Source organism: Protopterus annectens, chromosome 13.part0, assembly GCF_019279795.1.
Source record: "Protopterus annectens isolate FY-2018-M chromosome 13.part0, PAN1.0, whole genome shotgun sequence".
In the NCBI taxonomy this organism is placed as follows: domain Eukaryota; kingdom Metazoa; phylum Chordata; order Ceratodontiformes; family Protopteridae; genus Protopterus; species Protopterus annectens.
In genome coordinates, this window is record NC_056747.1 from 173,615,643 (window position 1) to 173,623,144 (window position 7,502).

Consider the following 7,502-nt stretch of genomic DNA (forward strand, 5'->3'; position numbering starts at 1 on the left):
CCACCCATCCAAGACATTTGAAGCTGTTAACCTGCTCCACTATTTTCTCTTCTATCATAATTCTCAGCTACTTCTGATTCCCCCATTTCCTGCCATTACAACTGTCTTGTCTGGACTTATTTTCATCCCATTTGCCTTCAGTTTTGCATTCCGTTCCTCTGTCCTTTGCTGTAGTTCTTGCTTAGAGTCTGCTCATAATGCCACATTGCTTGCATACAGCAACTTTGCTGACCTGTCCCCTCTAGCCTGTTTGCTAATGAAGTCCATCACCAGTATGAACAGTAGTGGGCTCAGAGGTGAACCCTGGTGAACACCCACTCCCACTGGGAACCTCTCTGTGAGACCAAACACTGTTCATACTTGAGTCATTGGATCTTTGTACACAGACTGCACCAGTACTAATGTTTATGGAACTTTGAACCATCTCAAGACTGCCCAAATCAGCTTTCTTTTGACCTTGTCATATGCTTCCTCCAAGTCTAGGAATGCCCATTTAGATGCTTTCCTTATCTCTAACTTCTTTTTCAACAACCTGCCTCATTCCAAAACATTGGGTCAGTTTTGCTGCATCCTGACCTGAATATGAAATGCTCATCTCCCATCTTACTTCCTACTACTCTGTGTATCCGTTTATAAATCACCCTCTCCTGGATTTTCATGCAATTTGAGAAAACACAGAGACTAAAGATAAAGCTCCAGGAAACCACTTCAAGTGAATAACAAACTGTGAGACTGTATTAGCAGTTTCGTCCACTAAACAAAAGTGAACTTCTTCAGATAAAACCTCCATTAAAAAGTTATCATTTTATATATAAACTCATCCAATCAGAATGCACCCTCAAGATACATCACACCATTGACCCACTCATAGAAAATACTGTTTAAAGCCATTACAAATGTAAAAAAATAACATAAAAAAATCAAAGTGATGTGAGCACAGTGTACATGGTGATACTAATAAAGTAGACCTGAATAGGTTTTACAGGCAACTGTGTGTGTTTCTTTTACTGTTTACCTATTTTTTTGGATTATTTCTGGACTTTTGGGCATTTTTCTTCTTTTTCTACATTTTAACCTATATTGACTGTAGCAATTCTTACTTCATGTTTGCCAGGCTGGTTTTACATTCAGTTGTCACTCAACAGCCCTATCCCAGGTAATCCAAGGTGGGCAATTGGACACTGGCCAGACAGTAGCTTATTGACCCAGGGATGCTGGTTTTTATGACAGGCATACACTGGCCAATAGGGGTCCATACACCCCTCCCACCATTAGCATGAGTCCCTAGTGTAGGTTGGAGTTGGCCAGGTTCTCAACCCACTTTTCACCGGCAAACACAGATGCCCATTTGGTGACATTAATCAACATGACCAAATCACCTATAGCCAATTTTCTTATACCATCAAGTGGGTAATCCTGATACTGATCACTGTCTGTGAGGATATTATGCACCAGGGTTGTTGTAAGGGCCTCATCTGGACCATGGTGGGAACAGTACCACATCAGCTGCCAGATAGCATTGATGTATAGGGGTGTATCACCATTGTGTCTGTCCAGCATCCTGGTAGTGCCCATGAATCTCACGTAAGATCGCTGTACCATGCCTTGCATGGTAAGATTCTTCATGGTCATATAGCTGGTAAGTGCAAACTATCATAATGATGTTAACCATAATTACTTCTGTATCTATATAGTGGAATAGTCAGTACTGAGTAATCACCCCTTGTTTTATGTATCCCTTCCTGTTTTATTTTCTTGGTAACACAGGCTACCCACTGGAACCTTGGCTAATGAAACTAGTCCAAAACACTCTGGAAACTGCTGAGAAGTACTTGTACACTGTCCTCTCTCAGATATGGACAGGCAGTGAGTGAATTCATGGCTTTCTCACAGCCCATTTCCACTGCCTGGATGAGACAGGAGGCCCTTCAGTATTTATTTCTTTACTTACATTTGTTTACCATGAAAATCTGACTAGGCCAGAAGCCCATTTTCAGCAGAGGCCTGGGGAGAAAGGCTCCACATAAATACAAGCAATATACAATAATTCGATAGTACAACAGTATACATACAGTAAGATGCAGAATACATATCTTCTAGTCTATACAAAGTAGTATTCAGTACAGTTTGCTAGTAGATACAGGTTCAAAAGGAAAAACAAGCATTTCAGTGAAGATCACTGTGAGAAAAAATAAAGTTAGTAGTGTGTACATATTAAATAATAGTTATGACCAAATGAGATTTCCTTTATATATATTTATTTTTGAGTAGTAATAAACACTGAGGAGAGGGAGAAAATGAGATAAGGAGTGGACAGTGTGTTGAGAGAGTTATAGATATCTTGTCAGGTTTGGCGCAGGAGCAATGCCAGTTCTTGGATAGATGTTCAAATAGTAGTTGTTTAAAACTGGTAGATTCAGGTGTGTTTTGGAGGGTGTGGCGTAGAGAGAGAGTTCCATAATTTGGCTATACAATTTGAAAATAGGACTTCACCATGAGTGTTGTTAGCTTTGTTTACTGTGAGAAAGTTTCAGTCTGCAGATCTTAGACTTCATAGGCATAAGTAGGGAACAATAAATTCCCTGAGGGATGGGCAACTGTCAGGATGGAAGATGATATTGTGTGTGAATTTAAGTTGGTAGAGATGAAGAAGGTTATGTAGCTCGAGCCAATTTAATTTATGTAGAGCAATGCAATGGTGGGTTTGGTGGGGAAGGTTGGCTGCAAAATGGGCTATTTTGTTGTAGCAAGTTTCCAATTTGGTCAAGTCTGATTTTTTTTAAGTTGGTAAAGAGGGGGAAGGATATAGGAGTGTAGAGAGGAGGAAGATTCTGTATATGGCTAGTCTGGTATTGTCAGTGAGGAATGGCTTGCTTCTGTACAGTGAGACAAGTTTGATGTGAAATGTCTTAATTGTGGTGGCTATGTGCTGGTCAAATCTGAGTTTGTTGTCAGTTGTCACTCCAAGGAGTTTTGTATGCTCAACTGGTTGGATGACTGTGTTGTTTGCTGAGAGAATAGTGAAAGGAGGGGTGGTCGGTGATTGTTTGCTACTGGTAAATAGCATTAACTGTGTCTTTTGGTCTGGTAAGGTGTCTGCTGAGCAGATTAAAGTTGAATCATCTGCATACTGAACTACTTTAGCATGTGTTGTTGATGAGGCTAGATCATTGGAGAAGATGGTGAAAAGAAGGAGTCCTAGTATGGACCCTTGGGGGACTCCAACTGAGACAGACAAAAGTGATGAGAGTTCAGATTTCCATCGTACTGTTGTTGTCTGTCAGAAAGATAGCTTAGGAACCAGGAGAGGGAAGTATTTGATAGGTTTAGTGAGGCAGAAGTACTAAGGAGTTTCTGATGGGAGACAGTGTCAAACGATTTTGACATGTCTAGGAAGATTGATGCTACTTGGTGGTTTAACTTTCTCACCTGGTTGATGGTGCTAGAGAAATGAATTAGGGCTATGGTGGTGCTATGTTTTGGTCTGAAACCATGTTGGGATGGAGAGATAAGTTTGTGAGATAACAGGTATTGTAGTAATTGAGTGTGGATACATTTTTCCAGAATTTTGACACAGGGGGAAAGGATGGCTATGGGTCTGTAATTGTTTAATTCTGTTGATGTTCCTCCTTTATGCAGAGGGATGATGTAGGAAATGTTCTATAATTTTGGACATATTGTTCTACTATAGACCTATTTACCAGAATGGAGATAGGCAGAGCTATGGCATCAGCTGAGAGTTTGAGGTACTCATTGGGAAGTTTGTCAGCTGCTAAGGAAGACAGTTTCTGTTTTTTTAGCATTGTTTTGATGGTGTTAGTTGGGACAGGTTTGAGGTCAAAAAAGTTGTTAGTGTCCACATTAGGTGGAAGAGACAGAGGGGTGGAATTGTTCCCTGTAACTAAGGAGAGGATAGTGTTTATAAAGTATAAAGTAAAGTTAATTGCTTGCCAGAACTTTTTGGGATTGTTTTCATATTTGTTTTGCATAGTTGTATAATGTTTTTTTGTCTAGTATGAGTTGTTTTTTTGTTTGATTGATGGAACTACTGGTATGCTAGCAGAGTTTTACTGTCTTTTGTTTTTTGGTATTGATACCAGGTTTTGTCCCTTAGTTTTTGAAGTTTAATGGTTTCTTTTTATATCCAGGGCAATCTCTTATTTTTAACATGACATGTATGAGTTGGTGCTAAGCTATTTAGAATAGCTACAAATGTGTCACTGAAGTATGTTATGGCTTGGTCAAGTTGGAGATGATGGAGTGGTGTCCAGTTGCATTTACTGAGCATGTTTATGAATGCTTCTTTGGAGAAGTTTTGGTATTTCGTACGACTTTGTAAACTATGGTTCTGGGTGAGTTGAGCTGATGATGGATTAGGTCTATGGTCACTTAAATTATGTGGAAGGCATCCAGAGAGATAGTTGTGGGTGGTACTGTTGATAAGGGACCAGTCTAAGATAGATTCCCTTTTGCTATGTTTTATCTAATCGTGTGGGAAACTGTATTGTTTGGGAGAAACCATGTAGATTTATGAAGGTAGAGGGGTTATCACCAGTGCAAGTGTTCCAATCTAAGTTGAAGTCACCTGTAATAATGGCTTCATGGGTGTAGGTGGAGGCTGTCCAGGCTATGAGTTCCTCAATGGCAGTGGAAGTATTCTTGGAAGGTATGTAAGTGGCTATTATGTTAATATTTTTCTTTGAGTTGATTCTGAGCCATGCTACTAGAACTTCAAGGTTGTTATCATAAAGGTATTTGATGGGTAGGTAGTCTATGCTTAGGTTATCTTTGTAGAAGATTGCAACCCCGGCACCCTTCTTCCTGATCCTGTCTAACCTGTGTACATTATAGACTTGTGGGAGTATGTCTGGGTCTCTTATATGGGGTTTTAGCCAAGTTTCTGTTGCTATAAGAATGTCTGGTGAATATTGTGCAATGACTGCATGAAAGTCTGTGATCTTGTTAACTACGCTTCTAAGGTTCATGTTAAGAATGAGAAGGTCTGTAGTTTTAATGTAAGGAAGGTGTGGAATGGTAGCCATGATGGTGTGTTGTGCAGTATGTGGCCCAGGATTGGGGTGTATATCATCACTACAGAGAATCTGTGATAATACACATGCATGTTTGTGTCACAATTTGGAGTATGTGAAGGTGTTTGCCGAAGTGGTTAGTGGTATTACTGACGACTACAAGTTTGAAGTGGAAGTATGCAATAGGTGCATGATTGTAGAGTTGGGAGGAGATGGCAAGGTAGGAGAGTGAGGAGTGGATGGTATTAGTATAATATAGTGTGGGGCTATGGACATGTATCTGTAGGTGAATGTAGAATGTTAGATAATATGCAGATAGTAGAAGGGTATAGAGTGTGGGCAGGAGAAAAAGCATGGTGTGTATTCTTTTTAAAAAGTAGGTTACCTGGACAGTGTGATGAAGATATAGGGAAAGAGGGGTGTTGGTGTAGTGTGGTGAGAGTAGTGTGATTAAGGGCTGTTGCAATTAAGTTATGTGAGGAGAGGGAGGAGTGTTACAAATAGTGTGACTGGTTAACTGAGGTGTGACTTGCAGATGGAGGCTAATTCTTGATTGGGGAAGTTACGGGAGTGGTTAGTGTTGGTATAAGTCTAGGTGATGCAGGGGTGTGTGGGAATGGGGTTGGGTAGGGCAGCAGAGTGAGCCCAAGTGTAGTGAGGGCGAACGGAGCAGGCTGGCACCCCCTCACAGAAGAGTGCAAAGAAAAACAAGCAGTATGAGAAGTAGAAGCTTTGGAGCTGTAAGGTAAGTGAAAGCAAGGAAGAAAGGTAGGAGTGTAAGCAGAAAGTTGCAAACACACTATATTTATGGCCTTGGTGTGTAAGTAAAACAAAGGAAGTCAAATCTATCTGGGGACAAAATACAACAAGTAAATGGTGTTAGCCTTACTTTACAGGAATTCTAATGGGGAGGCAGATTTAGTTGAGAGAAGATACAAGTAGTATATTATTAGTTGTGCCACTTAGTGGCAAGAGACCAAGCTATAGTTGCCTGGGGTGGGGGTGGGGAGCCCTTGCAGGTGTGCACGCCAGCCAAAGCAATGTTTAAAAATAACTAGTAAAAGTAACAAATATGCTATAAAAAGAAAAGTAAACAAGCAGTCATAATGTTTAATACATTATGAGCCTGTTGTTGCATGCAGGGTGTTTATGGCTTGTTGCATTCTGCATGACATGATCGTGAGTCGATCTGGTTACCAACTGTCACAGTTAGTTACTGATAGTGGCAGTGCAGCCACCGCTATTGTTTGTCCCACCAGTGATGGTAGCAATGGTGGCCAGCCAATGGCAGAAACAAAGCACCCCCTCTGACAAGCTTGTTCATGGTACATGGCTGCAGAGAGAGAGAGAAAGATGCAGTATATAGCCCACAACTATGGGCCATGACATTCACTACATGACACTGCAAAGTTACAATACAATACCTGATGCATATAGTACTGTTTGTTGGCTATGATGTGTGTCCATAGTCAACTTACACTGTACATGATACATTTCACCACACATCTTACCCATATGTATTGGTTGCATGGTATTAGCCACCATGATATTCACAGTGGTCAGTGGAGCAAGTGCTAATTATACCTGCAGAGTTTAAATGAATTGGAAAGGAGCAGGTGTTATGAAAAAGTTTAGGGTCATACCCTGAGCAATTCACTGCAGTGTTACTGAAGTGATATTTACTTGTTAAAGGAAATGTATTTTGTTTTCCATCATGAAATGTGTCATTGCTGCTGCTGCTGTTTTTATTTTATTTACTGTTATCTCTTTTCTTTCTTTCTTTTATGTGCAAGGAGAAAGTGCAATATTTGTCCTGAGATAACTCATGTTTGTGAAGTGACTTCATGGTCAGTACATTCTGCATTACTGATGTTCAAAACTTGACTCAAATTTGGAAGGTAAAGTGCACAATGTCCCCTAAAGACAGTGAGGATGACAATGCAGGTGACAGTCCTACAGAGTATGAGCAAGTGTTAGCGTGTGATCTTGATGATGAGTTGTTCTGGTGATGGGATCTTCTGGATGCAGAGGAATGTCTCAATACTGGCCTAAGAGTACTGTGTGATCTAGACCTTGACTGTGAGCTTGTACCACATGCTGTGGAAGTTTGATGAGGCCTGACTGTCTTCTTCTGGGTGGAATCCACATGGATATCTGAAGCTCTTTCTTGAGATAGACATGGCGGCCAGCCTACTCATCCACCTTGCATGCGGAGACTCCCTCGTCCACATCCAGCTGTATCTTCAGTGTGTGTCCTTAATAGTATGCAGATAAAGGCTGATATAGATGCTGAGTGTGCAATCAGATTGAAGATGAGGATCATCACAGAATTTTCTCTGGCCTCCACTGTTCTCAGGTACTGGTGAATTTCCTCACATATATCCTGCAGCTATCTAGCCAGTTCTACCTGACTCTCAGTAGCAGTATCCTGGGCCTGAACAAATGTCAGGACATATCTGCTGCTCTGCATAC